Source organism: Bos grunniens, chromosome 3 (genome assembly GCF_055505025.1).
Source record: "Bos grunniens cultivar Pamir isolate PY7600 chromosome 3, Bosgru_T2T1.0, whole genome shotgun sequence".
Classification (NCBI taxonomy): Eukaryota; Metazoa; Chordata; class Mammalia; order Artiodactyla; family Bovidae; genus Bos; species Bos grunniens.
In genome coordinates, this window is record NC_141167.1 from 81,584,878 (window position 1) to 81,603,462 (window position 18,585).

The 18,585-nt window shown below is 38.8% G+C and overlaps 1 protein-coding gene across 4 annotated transcripts in view; it reads left to right on the forward strand.

Annotated features, from left to right (window-relative positions):
• Positions 1 to 18,585, forward strand: part of LOC147375922 (alpha-amylase 2B-like) — a 72,732-nt gene that overhangs the window by 40,121 nt on the left and 14,026 nt on the right. Inside the window, exon 3 of one of the 4 annotated variants that reach the window (XM_086394461.1) lies at positions 14,166 to 14,299. The exons of 1 other annotated variant lie outside the window; for it this stretch is intronic. The gene's annotated coding sequence lies outside the window, so the exon portion shown is untranslated. Of the gene's footprint in view, positions 1 to 8,466; positions 10,203 to 10,349; positions 10,418 to 14,165; positions 14,300 to 18,585 lie in introns of those variants that run through there. 2 more of the 4 variants (XM_086394459.1, XM_086394462.1) reach the window with 2 other exon arrangements.

Genomic DNA, 18,585 nt, shown 5'->3' on the forward strand with positions numbered 1-18,585 from the left:
TTACTTGTTGCTTCTTCCTTGCTGCTTTTAATATTCTTTGTGTTTAGTCTTTGTTAATTTCATTAGTATGTGTCTTGGCATGTTTCTCCTTGGGTTTATCCTGTAAGGGACACTTTGTGCCTCTTGGACTTGATTGACTATTTCCTTTTCCATGTTGGGGAAATTTTAAACTATAATCTCATCAAAAATTGTCTCATAACCTTTCTTTTTCTCTTCTTCTGACACCCCTGCAATTTGAATATTGGTGTATTTCATATGGTCCCAGAGATCTCTGACACTGTCCTCAGCTCTTTTCATTCTTTTTACTTTAGTCTGCTCTTTAGCAATTATTTCCACCATTTTATCTTCACTGATTCGTTCTTCTGCTTCAGATATTCTGCTATTGATTCCTTATGGAGTATTTTTAATTTCAGTAATTGTTTTGTTTGATTCTGTATATTTATTCTTTAATTCTTCTAGGTCTTTGTTACTTGATTCTTGCATTTTCTCCATTTTGTTTTCAAGGTTTTTGATCATATTAACTATCATTATTTTGAATTATTTTTCAGGCAGTTTGCCTATTTACTCTTCATTTATTTGGACTTCTGTATTTCTAGTTTGTGCCTTCATTTATGTAGTATTTCTCTGCCTTTTCATTATTTTTTTAACCTATTGTTTGAAGTCCCCTTTTCACAGGCTTCAAGGTTAAATTCTTTCTTCCTTTTGCTTTTTGCATGCCTAAGGTTGTCCCAGTGGTTTGTGTAAGCTCCCTATAGGGTGACATTTGTGTGGAGTTTTTGTTTGTTTGTTTGTTTTTCCTCTGATGACCATGCCTGAGTGAGGTGGCAATCCTGTCTGCTAATGATTGTGTTTGTATTTTTGTTTTGTTTGTTGTTTAGATGAGGCATCCTTCACAGGGTGCTACTGGTGGTTGGGTGACCAGGTCTTGTATTCAAGTGGTTTCCTTTGTGTGAGTTCTCACTATTTGGTACTCCCTAGGGTTAGTTCTCTGGCAGTCTTGGGTCTTGGAGTCAGTGTTCCCACTCCAAAGGCTCAGGGCTTGATCTTGGTCAGGAACAAAAATTCCACAAATGATTTTTTATGGCATTAAGTGAGATTAAAACAAATATCCAACAATGAGAAACCAAAGATGAACCCCAGACAAATGGCAGTTACAAAATCAGGGAAATAATAATTAAAATAATGGAAGATACACATATACACCCTTGAGCAAAGTGAATACAGTCCACCAAAAATAAAGTACAGCAGATTGACCTGGCGAACAAATTAAATCAAAAATTGTATTTACTACTTAAGAACAAAATTAACTAAGGCACAAAGCACAAAAATGGAAAACAAAACTAAACAAGGTGCCAAGTGAGGAATAAAGCAATCAAAACAAAACTAACAAATACATTGAGAAGAGAGGAAAGAAAGAAAGAACAGATATGCAAAGTTAAATAGAGGTAGATGAAGAAGATTTATATATATTAAAGATTAACTGTAAGGGGAAAAGAAGAGTAGGAAAGGCAAACGAAGTAATAAATGTACCAAAAAATATAATAGGTTTTTTTTTTAAATTAAAAATATAAAAAAGAGAAAAGAAAAATAATGGAAGAAGAAAGAAAAAAGGGGAGGGGGAAGGAAAACTCCACAGAACTGCAAAAGCCCAATGTAGACACCAAGGTTTATAACAACAAAAAGTGTGACTGCATATTCGCATATACATATACACCCATAAGCAAAATCAAAACTGTCCAACAAAAATAAAGTACAATAGATCAACCCGGTGAACAAAGGAAACCAAAAATTATACCTACCAGAACAAAACTAACTAAAACACAAACTGGAAAACAAAACTACAGCAAGGTGCCAATTGGGGAATAAAGCAATGGAATAAAACTAACAATGTTGAGAGGAAAGGAAAGAAAGAACAGATATGCAAAGCTAAATAGAGATAGATGAAGATTTACATACATTAAAGATTAATTGCAAGGGGCAAAAACAGTAGGAAAAGCAAACAAAGGAATAAATTAGAAAAAATAATAATAGGTTTAAATAATTTAAAAAGAGAAAGAAATAAGGAAAACACAGAACTACAAAACCCCAACACAGAGGCAGTTTTATAACAACAATTTAAAAAAAAATGTGATCGAGAAAAGAAAAAGCTCAAAAGCTTAATTAGATTTCATAATGCCAATAAAATCAGCAACTATAACATGGGGTGGGGGGAGAAAAAAATACAAAAGAATCTATCAAGCAAATCAAAACATAAGAATAATAAATGTTTTTCTTGAGTCACTGCTGTCAGCTCAGATTCTAATCTGGCCTTACACCTATGTGATCTTTCTTCCAATGTCCACAGCTATCAGAACTAGTGCATTTTCTTTTGTGGGCACTCTCAATGAGCTTTTATATATTCCATAGACACAGAGTCTGCCTAGTTGATCGTGTGGATTTAATCTGCAGTTTGTACAGCTGGTGCGAAGGTTTTGTGTCTTATTCCTTAGCCACACTGCCCCTGGGTTTCAATTATGGTTTTATTTCCACCTCTGCATGTGGGTTGTCCACTGGGGTTTGCTCCTGAGGCTGCCCTGGAGGACTTGGGTTTGCCCCTGTGAGGGCCAGATGTGGAGGTGGTACAGCTGCTTGGGTTGCAGGGGTTCTGGCATCACCAGGTACTCAGGGGAGTTGGTGGCTAGGGCAGCAGGAAATATACTGGTCTAGAAGGGTATGGCAACCAGTATTGGCCAATATGCTCCAGTGTTTTTGCCTGGAGAATCCCCCTCCCTGACAGAAGCCTGGTAGGCCACAGTCTATAGGGTGGCAAAGAGTCGGACATGACTGAAGCAACCCTTCATGCATAGACTCAAGACTCTTTTTTTGCCTGTGACACCTATGCCCCAATAAGAGTTGAGTGTGAAGGTGGCACAGCTGCTTGGGTTGCAGGGACCTAGCAGCACCAAGTGTGCAGGAACACGGACTGCCTCTACTGCAGGAGTTATGGCCCTGTCAGAGTCTTTTTCTGAGCCCCTTGTAGCTGGCGATCAGAAGGCCTCTTTGGCCAGTCTTTCTCCATAGCTCCGCCTGTTCAGGTACTTAGAGGACTCCCTTGCCTGGGGTCCTTCTCTGTTGTTTGGAGCATCAGGCACATAGAGGGGGCCCACCTGACTGGGCTCCTACTCTGTGGATCAGCACATCAGGCCCTTAAAGGGGCTCCCTGGGTGGGATCCTACTCTGTAGTTCGGCACATCAGTCACTTAAAGGAGCACCCTGGGTGGGGTCCTACCTTGTAGTTCAGTGCCTCAGGTGTTTGATGGGCTAGCTTCTCTATTGTCCAGCTGCTGATGCTGGCATGTGGAGAGAGAGAGGCTATGGTGATGGCTCCACTCCCTATGGATGACTCAGCAGTATCGCCTTGCTTTCATGGCTGCCTGGCTTTCTTCCACAGGCATATCCCACCATGATCTCCTCTCTCCCATCCCTCGATCTGTCTCTCCTCAGTCAACAGCAGCTCTCACCCTGGGATTGCTCCACATTCCCCAAACTCCAACTCCCAGCCACTGCACCTTCCAGGGGCCCCTAATTCTTGTTTGTAGTATGTATGACTGGCAAGGACTATCTGATTGTCATTCCATTTAGGCTGCTACAGATCAGCTGTTTCACTCTCAGCCATAAATGTTTCTCCTCTAACTCAGACAGTTGCCCTGATGTGGGGATCAGACCCTTGCTTTAGTTCCCCCATCCGCCGAGGGCAGGTCCAGTGCTACTAACACTCCTGTTTTTCCCCCTAGTTCCTTCGTCCTACAGAGTTTTGGATGGTTCTGTATATTATTTTCCTCTGCTCAGGTACTACTGTCCACTCACAGCTGGTGTTCTCCATGCACTTCTGTGTCTGAGGGTGTATTCCTGATGTATCCTTGGAGAGAGATGTACTCTAGGTCCACCTACTCTTCTGCCCTCTTGTTCTTCTCCCAAGATAATTTTTAATTTTCCTTTTGATTTCTTCTTCTGCTCATTGGTTATTCAGAAATGTTTTGTTCAGCTTCCACATATTTGTAGACTTTACAGCTTTTCTCTTGTAGATTTCAACTTCATACCATTCTGGTCATACAAGACAGTTGGTATGATTTCAGTCTTCTTAAATTTGCTAAAGTTTGTTTTAAATCCTATCATATGATCTATCCTGGAGATTCTGTGTTCACCTGAGAGGAATGTATTCTGCTACTATTGGGTGGAATGTTTTATAAATGTCTGTTTGGTCCATTTGTTCTAAAGTTTGGTTCAATCCATTGTTTTCCTTTTGATTTTCTGTCTGTATGACCTCTCCATTGCTTACAGTAGCATCTTAAAGTACCCTACGATTGTACTGTTGTCATTTTCCATTTGCTTAATATATTTTAGTGCTCTGTTGTTGGTTTCATGTATATTTACAGTTGTTACATCTTCTTGAAGTATTGAACTCTTTGTCATTATATTATAACCTTCTTTGTTGCTTGTTCCTGTTTTTGTCTCTAAGTCTATTTTGTCTTATATAAATATGGGTAACTTACTTGGAATATTTTCTTCTGTCCCTTCACTTTGAGCCTATGTATGTCTTTAGACATGAAATAAGTCTCCTATAGGCAGCATACAGTTAGGGCTTGTTTTCCCCAGCCCACTCTGCCTTTTGATCCATGAATTCAATATCTTTACAGTTAGAGTGATTATTGATATGAAAGGACTTACTACAGTTATCTTATTATTTGCTGTCTGCTTATATTTCATCTCTATTTTTTTCTTTTCCCTCTGTTTTTACCTACCTTTGTAAATTGGTGGCTTTCCCTAGTGATTTTCTCAGTCCCTCTTTTTATATTTTGTGTCTATTGTAGATTTTTGCTGTTTGGTTATCCTGAAGCTTACATAAAACATCTCATGGGAATAAAACAGTCTTTTTTTTTTTATCCTGATAGGAACTTTTCTTTTCTCATATATAAATATTCCATCAGTTTACTCCTTTTATATTTTTGATATCACAATTTTCTAATTTTTTTCTGTGTATTCATTACCAAATTATACTAGCTAGAGTTATTTTTAATGCTTTTTCATTCCACCTTTATACTATAATTGAATGGTTAACACACCTGTATAATATAGTTTTATAAATGTGATCTTTTATTTTTCATCTTTACTGAAGTATTGCATATTTTCAGATGTCTTTGTGTCACTAGTTGCATCTTTCCATCTCAGCTTGAAGAGCTTTTTTAGCATTTCTTGTAAGTCAGGTCTAGTGACTTCAGCTTTTGTTTGTATAGGAAAGCCTTTCAGTTCAGTTCAGTTCAGTCGCTCAGTCGTGTCTGACTCTTTGTGACCCCATGAATCGCAGCACGCCAGGCCTCCCTGTCCATCACCAACTCCTGGAGTTCACTCAGACTCGCGTCCATCAAGTCAGTGATGCCATCCATCCATCTCATCCTCTGTCGTCCCCTCCTCCTCCTGCCCCCAATCCCTCTCAGCATCAGAGTCTTTTCCAGTGAATCAACTCTTCGCATGAGGTGGCCAAAGTACTGGAGTTTCAGCTTCAGCATCATTCCTTCCAAAGAAATCCCAGGGCTGATCTCCTTCAGAATGGACTGGTTGAATCTCCTTGCAGTCCAAGGGACTCTCAAGAGTCTTCTCCAACACCACATTTCTTCTCCAACACCACATTTCAAAAGCATCAATTCTTTGATGCTCAGCTTTCTTCACAGTCCAACTCTCACATCCATACATGACCACTGAAAAAACCATAGCCTTGACTAGACTGACCTTTGTTGGCAAAGTAATGTCTCGGCATTTCAATATGCTATCTAGGTTGGTCATAACTTTCCTTCCAAGGAGTAAGCGTCTTTTAATTTCATGGCTGCAGTCACCATCTACAGTGACTGGTTCCAAATAGGAAAAGGAGTACGTCAAGGCTGTATATTGTCACCCTGCTTATTTAACTTCTATGCAGAGTACATCATGAGAAATGCTGGGCTGGAAGAAGCACAAGCTGGAATCAAGATTGCCGGGAGAAATATCAATAACCTCAGATGTGTAGATGATACCACCCTTATGGCAGAAAGTGAAGAGGAACTCAAAAGCCTCTTGGTGAAAGTGAAAGTGGAGACTGAAAAAGTTGGCTTAAAGCTCAATGTTCAGAAAATGAAGATCATGGCATCTGGTCCCATCACTTCATGGGAAATAGATGGGGAAACAGTGGAAACAGTGTCAGTCACTCACTTGTATCCAATTTTTTGTGACCCCATGGACTGCAGCACACAAGGCTTCCCTGTCCATCACCAACTTCCGGAGCTTACTCAAACTCAGGTCCCTTGAGTTGGTAATTTATTTCTTCGTTATATCTGAAGGATAACTTTGCCTGTTAAAGTATTCTAGTGGCAATTTTTAATCTTTCAACATATTTAATGTATCATGTCATTCCTTCCTGGCCTGTAGAGTTTCTTGTGAGAAATCCACTGATAGTCTAACAGAGTTCCTTTGTAGATCATGTTCCTTTTTTCTCTGGCTAAATTTAGGATTCTTTCTTTATCATTGATTTTTTTTAACAGTTTTCATTGAATGTGTATTGGAAAGATTTTGATATTGAGATACTAGGCTGTTCTATTAGCTTCATGAATGTGTATGTCTAATTCCTTCCCCAAGTTTGAAAAGTTCTCAGCTATTATTTTTCAAATAAATTCCCTGCCCCCTTTTACCTTTCTCCTCCATCTGGTATACCAATTATTCTTATATTTGCTTCTCTGATTAAATTCTTAGGGTTCATAGTGTTTCTTTATTTAAAAAATGATCATAGTTCTTCTAACTGGATCATTTCTAAATTCTTATCTTCGCAGTCACTTATTCTTTCTTTCATCTAATCTGTTCTGTTACCTTTGCTGTCTAATGACTTCTTTATTTTATTTATGGGTTTATTCAGCTTCAGAATTTCTGTTTGGTTCCTAAAAATTCAGCTTATTTGGTAAACAATTCCTTCTAGTCATTAATTTTGTTCCGGAATTCATTGACTTTCCTTTCTGAGTTTTCTTATAGCTTATTGAATTTCTTCATAATAGCTACTTTGAATTCTTTATCAGATCTCAGTATTCTATGCCTTTGAGTTCAGTTCCTGGAGAATTATTATTTTCTCCTTGTGATACCATATTTCCTTGATTTTTCATGTTTGACATATGTGCCTCTGCTTTCACAGTTGAAGCAGCAAATAATTTCTCAGCTAAGAATTGCTTACTTGGGCTGTTACAGCTCAGTAGGCTGACAATTAGAAAGCTTTCTTTTGTTTTCCAGAAGGAGGCACTGTAGCTCAAGTTTTGCTGGCTCTTGGGACTGTGCTTGGGACTTTAAAAAGAGTTGGCATCAAAATGGGGGTAGGCTTGCTTAGGTTTAGCAACTGAGATTTTGAGGGTGCCAATGCTTGATAGGGGAATCCTAGAGTTAGGGAATTCAAGGATCCTGAAGCAGATAGTAGGAAATAGGTTCCTTCAATGCCTTTATCTTATCTGCCCCTTTTCCTTTCCTCCCCTCCTTCCCATCATAGAAGTCACTCCACAGAACTCCAGATCTACTAGGGAAAAATGGGACCTTGCATGTGGTCAATTTGTCACTCACCACTTTCGTTTTTCTCCTCCTCCTCTAACACAGAGGTAGCTACTTCCACTGCCAAAAGCCCAGTGTCATTTAAGGGTTACCTTGGAAAGGAGAGCTGCCTCAGCAAGTTCTTCCTTCTCCTCTACCTACAACCATGTCTCAGTCCTGCTCCAGTGGCATGCTGGGTTCCCTCATCAAGCTGGCTGGACCTCCGCAAATTCTGTCTCTAGTGAGGGTCCACCCAATTGTGCGTTCTCCAGGTTATACTTCTCCCAATTGGAGCAAATGAGAGTGGGGCAGACTCATCCATTCCCTTGGATCTGTAGCCCTCTTTGAGGCCCTATCTACCTATAGGAGGGTAGAAATCTTCTAAGTGTCCTGTATAAAAAATTCAGAGGACTTTTGTTTGGTTATGGATGTCCAATTAGTTATAAGTCAAATGGGAGAGGAAAAAAAGGAACAATTCATACCACCATGATGCTGATATCATGTCAGTTTTGCTCCTTTTTAGAGTGGTTATTTATCTAGTGTTAATGCTGCTTGTCTTGCTCTTAGTTCTTATTTTCTACATCAATAAAATGATTAGATAAGTGTTTTAAAATGACCAAAAGTAGGACAAGAACAATGTATTAATGGCAGATTTTTTATAAATCTATAATTTCATGATTTTATATTAAATATATATATATATTTGAAATTTTGGTTATTACTGAAAATCTAGAAACCACTGGACTAGTTTTTTCCAATAATCTCTCTCAATGTTAACATTCTCTGATCTTATGGTTTATCCTTCCCTTGACTTCTTATATTCCAAGAGAAAGAAAATGTCATTTAAGAATATTTTATAAATCAAAGATCTTAAGGGAATTTAGTGGTTGTATCGGGAGAAGGCAATGGCACCCCACTCCAATACTCTAGCCTGGAAAATCCCATGGACAGAGGAGCCTGGTAGGCTGCAGTCCATGGGGTCGCTAAGAGTCAGACATGACTGAGCGACTTAACTTTCACTTTTCACTTTCATGCATTGGAGGAGGAAATGGCAACCCACTCCAGTGTTCTTGCCTGGAGAATCCCAGGGACGGGGGAGCCTGGTGGGCTGCCGTCTATGGGGTCACACAGAGTCGGACAGGACTGAAGCGACTTAGCAGCAGCAGCAGCAGCAGTGGTTGTATCACTCAGGAGAGAATAGGTTATGCTGTAGTAACAACTAAAAATTCTCAGTGCCTTACAGTAACAAAGTTTTTCTCTCATGTTCATCTCAGATTAACAAGGGGATTCTTCATATTAGTCACTTTATAATCTGTCACAGAAAATCATCTTGACACATGTTTTACAATCATAGAAGCCTCAAAGTAAAACGTTACTTCTGTTTGCATTTCATTGCCAAAGCAAATCACATGAGCACACCTGAATTCAATAGGACAGGGGTGTATATTTCACCTGCAGGGAGGAGCACTGAATATTTATAAGCAACGTATTATACCAGAAATAAAAACTAACAGAAGTATTAATTTTTATTTAGAATGAAAGAAAAAATAGGAAATTTTGGAATAACTCTTACTATTTCTATAATCTTCTGAACATATTAATATTAACTAAACAGAAATTTCCATATTTTAAGATATTGTCACATATAATTTTTTGTTTGATTTTTTAGAACCACCCAGTGAGGGAGATTAAAAAGACTGAATTGTGATAAAAACTCACTGCAGTGTTATTAATAGATCACTTGGTTTTGAATTTCAGTGTCAACATTTACTAAAATATAATCATGGACAAACTGCATTATTCCATTTCTTAGTTTCTCAGGTTTCTTCTTTAAAGACTGAGTATAATCATAGTTCTATCCTGAATTTATATATCTGTGAGGAGTCAAAGTGATAATACATGGAAAAGGCACATAGTAATACTTGATGCACATCGTTAGTTGTAATTTTTTGAAATTTTATCATATTTATCAACAGTACTAGTATTCTCATTTTTCAGATGAAGACCTAAATGCAATCTACAGATTTTAATGTTTTCTCTAAGCTTCACATAGTAAATGGCAAAGCTTGGATTCAAAATTAGATTTCCAGTTTAGAGATTTTGTTTATAGTCTACTTACACTTAACTAATTTGACACAATTATACTCTAATCTGTGTCTTTAAGGTTATTTTAACAAAAAGTACCCCACCATAGATTTATATAAATGGATCAGGGGAAAAAGACTGATTGAGATTGGGAGAGGATATTGAGAATGAGAAAGGAAAACAAATAGAAAGTAAGCAACTGAAAAGGCGTGGTGTCATTAGAAGAGGAGGCAGGGGAGCAAACTGAGCTGGGGGAGGGAAGTCAACAGTTTGCTCAGGAAGCAGGAGGCAGAGTGGCCAAATCTGGTGTCATGTGGAGCTCAGAGTATACTTTTTGTACAAATTAGATTTGGAGACTTTGAGCAGGATTGTAAGAGCACCTCTTGAAAAGAAGAGTATAGGAAATCTATAAAATCCTGAATTCAGATTTTTTTTTTTCCTAACTGAAAAGAAAACTAAACCAGAACTGTGTGATTTTGTTGTTTTATAATTGGAAAGACTGAACTATGGATTTGGGAGACCACTGACTTAGGGAAGTTGATGTGGTAAGTTATTAAAATGGTTTTGAGTGTCATATAGTTCTTCCATTTTTTTCTCAAAATGAGTGATTTCTGTCATATGCTTTGATACGTTCAGAGTTCACAATCTATTTTAAACTTGTTGACAACTCAAGTTTCAGTATCCAGCAGCACAAAATGTACTCTGTGTTGAAATGCATCTGGGCCGTGGCTCAAAATGTTTCTCTCATTTTATAAGTGTGGTATGTAAATTTGATTGTCTTTACCTTCATTTCTCTAATCTTTACATGTGACTTATCCTGAGAATAAACCTTGTAGATAAGTCTAAGTAAACAGAACTTTTTTTCTTCTTAACATTAGATATGTTTTATTGAAACTTCAAATATAAATGCTCCCTAAAGAATATTGCTTTGTTAAAATATTATCAAAGATCCTATTTAATGTTTTTTAGGAATTCCTAAGACATGTCATTTGGTAAATTATAGTAACTATTAGAGTTTTAAAATAAAAATAAATTTCCACTTTTTAGAACAACCCAGAAAATATGAGGTGTGGGCAACAGAGCACTGATACTAGTATTACTGTGAATAGCTTCTCTGAGTAGAACCACTTTAGAAAGACTATAATAGCAAGTAGACTATAATAACAATAGAAGTAGATATAAAAACTACTTCAAGTTCTTATTTTTCTGTTTTATTATTAATGCCAAAGATGTCAAGAATTTGCAGTATTTACTTTTCAAGATATAAATATCTGTTTTAATGTCTCTGCTCTGAAGTTTATAATTCTTTAACTTAGATGAAAATTAAGATTACGTGAGAAAACATATGACAATGGCTGATCCTTGGTAAAAGTTATTATATGTTTTCATATCTCCACCTATGCTCTAATACTAATAAAATCCCCCAAATTGTGTCTGCAGGTTATCCTTTATTCTAATAATATTTTTATATGCTTTGTGAAAAACGCTTGTTGTTTAAAGGACAGTTCAGAGATAACTGATGAGGCAATGATGAGAAGTTTTTACAAAACTAATTTGTAGTCTGCCAGAACCTCTAAAGAGGTTTAAAAAGAGAGAGCTGGAAAGAAAGAAAAAGAAAAGAAAATGGGGAAAAATTACAAGTGAAAAACATTCCTAGTTTCTTCTTATCACCATCTGTTCCTCTGGGGGGATATGAAAATACTCTGAGATGTAGGAAATACTTGAGAATTTGGGAAGAGTGGAATGGAAAGACAATATTTAAGATGAAAAGTGAAAGTAGGATGAGAGCATGAGTTTCTAGCAGTTGAATAGCATCAGAAGTAAAAATAACAATATAATAATAACATTACAGCAATGAAATATTGATACATTGAGCTTTTACTGTATCCATGCACTGGTATAACAACTTTACATGTATTGATCAGTTTAATCATCATAACAGCTCTATGCAGTACATATTGCTTTTTTCTAGTTTATAGATAAATTTTAAGGTCACACAGCTGATAAACATCAAGGTCAGGATTTAAACTATATTTTGTGTAACTCCTAAAGTCTCATTCTTAACCATTACATTTTAATATTTGAAGCCTTGAGTCAAGTGTGAAGTTCAAATGATGCTCTTTTTCTCTCTCAACTCTTTATCACCATCAGTGCTATGTCATCCACTCTCTACTCAGTCTTTGCTATTCTGTTTCTAATATTCATCTATATTCAATTAGTTTCTTGTCCTCTTTGCAAATTTTCCTTCCTTTCTTGTTATTGAAAACATTTATTTGGTAATTAAACTCCTCTCCCTACTTTGAAGGCAACTTTATATGTTCCCTCCTAGCTGACCCGTCATATAGACTGCAAAGCTATAACACTGGATTCAACATCCGTATTGGTATCTTGTCAACTTTCAAGAGTCTAGCTCTCCAGGTCTGATAATCCCACCAGAGTGCATTGGCCTATACATGCTAGTTGCTTATAATGGCATTTGTTTTGATTGGTTGGCGTCTGTGCTAAATCAGTTGTTAAATATTTTGTGCGTCATTTCTGAAACTATCATTTCTTTGTTGAAAACTGCCAAATCTCTCTTCTTTCTCCATATCTAGTGTTTTTTAATACAGTAAACTCAATATATCCCATAATCACTCTTCAGGGTCCCTAAACCAAGTCTGCCTCTAGATTACACTATGAATAATAATAGTATTGTCATTGTTCTACTCACTAACTTTTAAATCATAGAGTCACTAACCTTTAAATCATAGAGTTCTCTTTGATTCTTCCTTTTCTCTATTCCCCTACATTTGATTAGCTACCATTTTTGTAGAATTGTCTCCACCAAATGTATTGTTGGGCTTCCCTGGTGGCCCCGACAGTAAAGAATCTCCCTGCAATGTGGGAGACCCAGGTTTGATCCCTGGGTTAGAAGATCCCCCAGAGAAGGAAATGCCAACCCACTCCAGTATTTTGCCTGGAAAATTCTATGATCAGAAGAGCCTAGCAGGCTATAGTCCATGGTGTCAAAGAGTCAACACGACTGAGCAACTAACACACACAAATCTATTGTCTCTCTCCCCTTTATATCATTTCATTATTGCTGAATAACAATAATAACTTATTATGTCTCAGATATCTCTTTGTCGACTAAGTAGTTGTTCTATTGATTTAGCTATGGAACAATTGTTCAACTACAGTTAGCTGGTAGGTCAGCTCACATGATTGGAAAGGCTCAGGCCACTTAAATCTCTCCACATGGTCTTCTATCCCAGTTATCGCACCACAATGGTTCTCAGATTTTCAAGAGATGTACAGATGACAATCAAACTTCTGACTGTGTCTGTATCTTGTTTGCTGATATCCCTCTGGACAAAACAAGTTATAAACCAACTCCATAATCTATGTAGGAAGAGATTCCACAAAAATATGGATACTGGCAAATGTCATTCATTGGGTGGCACTTATTGGTACATAGTCTCCAATTTTTATTTTACTACTGAAATCCTAGTTCAGGTTTTTCATCACTTGTCTGTTTTACTACTGCATAAGTTTCTATCTTTGCCTGCCAGTTCTCTTTGCCTGCCAATCCAATCCATCTGCTATACTCCAGAAACTCTAATCTTGTTACATTCCATTTTAAAAACAAGCAAAACCTTCTGTAGCTTCTCATAATTTTCAGGAAAGTCTGCTTACTTCTCCCTGACTTTGCAAGACTCTCAATATAATTTTACTAAGTCCTATTGCTCCAACACTTCTAATTCAGTGTTCTATAAAACTATATTCAGTTCAGTTCAGTCGCTCAGTCATGTCCGACTCTTTGCAACCCCATGAATCTCAGCACCCCAGGCCTCCCTGTCCATCACCATCTCCCACAGTTCACTCAAACTCACGTCCATCGAGTCAGTGATGCTATCCATCCATCTCATCCTCTGTCATCCCCTTTTCCTCCTGCCCCCAATCCCTCCCAGCATCAGAGTCTTTTCCAATGAGTCACCTCTTTGCATGAGGTGGCCAAAGTACTGGAGTTTCAGCTTTAGCATCATTCCTTCCAAAGAACACCCAGGGCTGATCTCCTTTAGAATGGACTGGTTGGATCTCCTTGCAGTCCAAGGGACTTGCTATTCTCCTTGCCCAATTCCTACAATTGATACACATTTTTTTCTTATTTAAAAACCATTTCACTTTATTTTTTTTTCATTAAAATAAAACTGATTCTTCAGGGCAGTTTTCAGTCAGTTCAGTTCAGTCACTCAGTTGTGTCTGATTCTTTGTGACCCCATGGACTGCAGCACACCAGGCCTCCCCTTCCTCCAGCTCCTGGAGCTTGCTCAAACTCATGTCCATTAAGTCGGTTTTGTCATCCAACCATCTCATCCTCTGTCATCCCCTTCTCCTACCGCCTTCAATCTTGCCTAGCATCAGGGTCTTTTCCAATGAGTCAGTTTTTTGCATCAAGTGGCCAAGTATTAGAGTTTCAGCTTCAGTATCAGTCCTTCCAATGAATATTCACAACTGACTTCTTTCAGGATTGAGTGGTTTGATCTCCTTGCAACCCAAGGGACTTCAAGAGCCTTCTACAACAACACAGTTCAAAAGCATCAATTCTTTGGGCAAACCACTTCAGCTCTTGTGTTAAGAACCCCATGAACAGTATGATAAGGCAAGGCAATTTTACATTCCTCTATTCCTGTCAGTCACAAGGGATTTTCCTATAAATGGAATCCCAGAACACTTACTCACATGTCTCTTAAAATAATGATTATGTCTTTCACTTTATTATTGTTATTTGTATTTGTGCATGGACTTGTCCTTTCTCAGGCTTAATATGATAAAGGTGCTACAACAGTGCTGTCCAATAGAAATATAATGAAAACCACATATGTAATATAAAAGTTTTAGTAGCCATATTAAAAGAGATAAAAAGAAACTAAGGGATTTAATGTTAATAATAAAATTTTATCTAGCCTAATTGGGCTTCCCTGGTTGCTCAGATGGTAAAGAATCCTCCTGTAATAGGGGAGACCTGGTACGATCCCCGGGTTAGGAAGATCCTCTGGAGGAAGGCATGGCAACCCACTCCAATATTCTTGCCTGGAGAATCCCCATGGACAGAGGAGCCTGGCGGGCTATAGTCCATGAGGTCGCAAAGAGTCAGGCGCAACTGAGTGACTAAGCACAGCACAGCCCAGTGTATCACAAAGTATCTCATCATACAAATAAATTTTTTACATTCTTTTTCATACTAACTCTTCAAAATCTGAAGTATATTTTCCATATATAACATGTTTCTGTTTCAGTTCAGTCACTCAGTCATGTCCGATTCTTTGCAACCCCATGGACTGCAGCACACCAGGCCTCCCTATCCATCACCAACTCCTGGAGTTTACTCAAACTCATGTCCATTGAGTTGCTGATGCCGTCCAACCCCCTCATCCTCTGTTGTCCCCTTCTCCTCTTGCCTTCAATCTTTCCCAGCATCAGGGTCTTATCAAATGAGTCAGTTCCTTGCATCAGGCGGCCAAAGTGTTGGAGTTTCAGCTTCGGCATCAGTCCTTCCAATGAACATTCAGGGCTGATTACCTTAGGATGGACTGGTTGGATCTCCTTGCAGTCCAAGGGACTCTCAAGAGTCTTCTCCAACACCATAGTTCAAAAGCATCAATTCTTCGGTGCTCAACTTTCTTTGCAGTCCAACTCTCACATCCATACATGACTACTGGAAAAACCATAGCTTTGACTAATGGAGATTTGTTGGCAAAGTAATGTCTCTGCTTTTTAATATGCTGTCTAAGTTGATCATAATTTTGCTTCCAAGGAGGAAGTGTCCTTTAATTTCATGGCCTCAGTCACCATCTGCAGTGTTTTTGGAGCCCCAAAAAATAACGTCAGCCACTGTTTCCACTGTTTCCCCATCTATTTGCCATGAAGGGATGGGACCAAGTGCCATATTCATTGTTTTCTGAATGTTGAGCTTTAAACCAACTTTTTCACTCTCCTCTTTCACCTTCATCAAGAGGCTCTTTAGTTGTTCTTCACTTTCTGCCATAAGGGTGGTGTCATCTGCATACCTGAGGTTATCGATACTTCTCTGAGCAATCTTGATTCCAGATTGTGCTTCTTCCAGTACAGCGTTTCTCATGATGTACTCTGCATTGAAGTTAAAGAAGCAGGGTGACAATATACAGCCTTGACCTACTCCTTTTCCTATTTGGAACCAGTCTGTTGTTCCATGTCCAGTTCTAACCTGACCTGCATACAGATTTCTCAAGAGGCAGGTCAGGTGGTCTGGTATTCCCATCTCTTTCAGAATTTTCCACAGTTTGTTTTGAGTCACACAGTGAAAGGCTTTGCCATAGTCAATAAAGCAGAAATGGATGTTTTTCTGGAACTCTCTTGCTTTCTCACTGATCCAGTGGATGTTGGCAATTTGATCTCTGGTTCCTCTGCCTTTTCTAAAACCAGCTTGAACATCTGGAAGTTCACGGTTCATGTATTGCTGAAGCCAGGCTTGGAGAAATCTGAGCATTATTTTGCTAGCGTGTGAGATGAGTGCCATTGTGTGGTAGTTTGAGCATTCTTTGGCATTGTCTTTCTTAGGGATTGGAATGAAAACTAACTTTTCCAGTCCTGTGGCTACTGCTGGGTTTTCCAAATTTGCTGGCATATTGAGTGCAGCACTTTAACAGCATTATCTTTCAGGATTTGAAATAGCTCAACTGGAATTCTGTCACCTCCAGTAGCTTTGTTTGCACTGATGCTTCCTAAGGCCCACTTGACTTCACATTCCAGGATGTCTGGCTCTAGGTCAGTGATCACACCATCGTGATTATCTGAGTCATGAAGACCTATTTTATACAGTTCTTGTATTCTTGCCACCTTTTAGTATCTTCTGCTTCTGTTAGGTCCATGCCATTTCTGTCCTTTATCAAGCCCATCTTTGCATGAAATGTTCCCTTGCTGCTGCTGCTAAGTCGCTTCAGTCGTGTCCAACTCTATGCGACCCCATAGATGGCAGCCTACCAGGCTCCCCTGTCCCTGGGATTCTCCAGGCAAGAACACTGGAGTGGGTTTCCATTTCCTTCTCCAATGCATGAAAGTGAAAAGAGAAAATGAAGTCGCTCAGTCATGTCCGACTCCTAGCGACCCCATGGACTGCAGCCTACCAGGCTCCTCTGTCCATGGGACTTTCCAGGCAAAAGTACTGGAGTGGGTTGCCATTGCCTTCTCTAAATGTTCCCTTGGTATCTCTAATATTCTTGAAAAGATCTCTGGTCTTTGCCTTTCTATTGTTTTCCTCTATTCCTTTACAATGATTGCTGAAGAAGGCTTCTTATCTCTCCTTGCTATTCTTTGGAACCCTGCATTCAAATGGATATATCTTTCCTCTTCTTTGCTTTTCAATTCTCTTTTCACAGCTGTTTGTAAGGCCTCCTCAGACAGCCACTTTGCTTTTTTGCATTTCCTTTTCTTGGGGATGGTCTTGCTCCCTGTCTGCCGTACAATGTCATGAACCTTTGTCCACAGTTCATCAGGCACTCTGTCTATCAGATCTAGTCCCTTAAATCTATTTCTGACTTCCACTGTTTCCCTACTTTCTTCAATTTAAGTCTGAATTTGGCAAGAAGGAATTCATGATCTGAGCCACAGTCAGCTCCTGGTCTTGTTTTTGCTGACTGTGTAGAGCTTCTCCATCTTTGGCTGCAAAGAGTATAATCAATCTGATTTCCATGTTGACCATTTGGTGATGTCCATGTGTAGAGTCTTCTCTTGTGTTGTTGGAAGAGGGTGTTTGCTATGACCAGTGTGTTCTCTTGGCAAAACTCTATTAGCCTTTGCCCAGCTTCATTCTTTACTCCAAGGCCAAATTTTCCTGTTACTCTGGGTGTTTCTTGACTTGCTACTTTTGCATTCCAGTCCCCTATAATGAAAAGGACATCTTTTTTGGGGTGTTAATTTTAGAAGGTCTTGTAAGTCTTCATAGAACCTTTCAAATTCAGCTTTTCATCATTACTGGTCAGGGCATAGACTTGGATTACTGTGATATTGAATGGTGTGCCTTGGAAAAGAACAGAGATCATTCTGTCGTTTTTGAGACCGCATCAAGTACTGCATTTTGGACTCTTTTGTTGGCTATGAGGGCTGCTCCATTTCTTCTAAGGGATTCTTGCCCACAGTAGTAGACATAATGGTTATCTGAGTTAAATTCACCCATTCCAGTCCATTTTAGTTTGCTGATTCCTAAAATGTTGATGTTCATTCTTACCATCTCCTGATTGATCACTTCCAATTTGCCTTGATTCATGGACCTAACATTCCAGGTTCCTAGGCAGTATTGCTGTTTATAGCATCGGACTTTACTTCCATCACCAGTCACACCCACAACTGCGTGTTGTTTTTGCTTTGGCTCTGTCTCTTCATTCTTTCTGGAGTTATATCTCCGCTGATCTCCAGTGGCATATTGAGTACCTACCTACCTGGGGAGTTCGTCTTTCAGTGTCCTATCTTTTTGCGCTTTCATACTGTTCACAGGGTTCTCAAGGCAAGAATATTGAAGTGGCTTGCCATTCCCTTCTCCAGTGGACCACATTTGTCAGAACTCTCCACCATGACCTGTCTGTCTTGGGTGGCCCTACACAGCATGGCTCATAGTTTCATTGAGTTAGACAAGGCTGTGGTCCTTGCGACTAGATTGGTTAGTTTTCTGTGATTTTGATTTTCAGTCTGTGTGCCCTCTGTTGGAGAAGGTTAGAGGCTTATGAAAGCTTCCTGATGGGATAGACTGACTGAGGGGGATCGTATTTCAAGGGTTTAATAGTGAAGTGTTCCTTGTGGCTACCATATTGGACATTACAACTCAAAAATTCTATGAGAAACTTTGTTGTAGTACATAGAATGTTGACCTGTGCTAGGGCGATTATCAAATTTCAACTTTGTAACTTATTATGT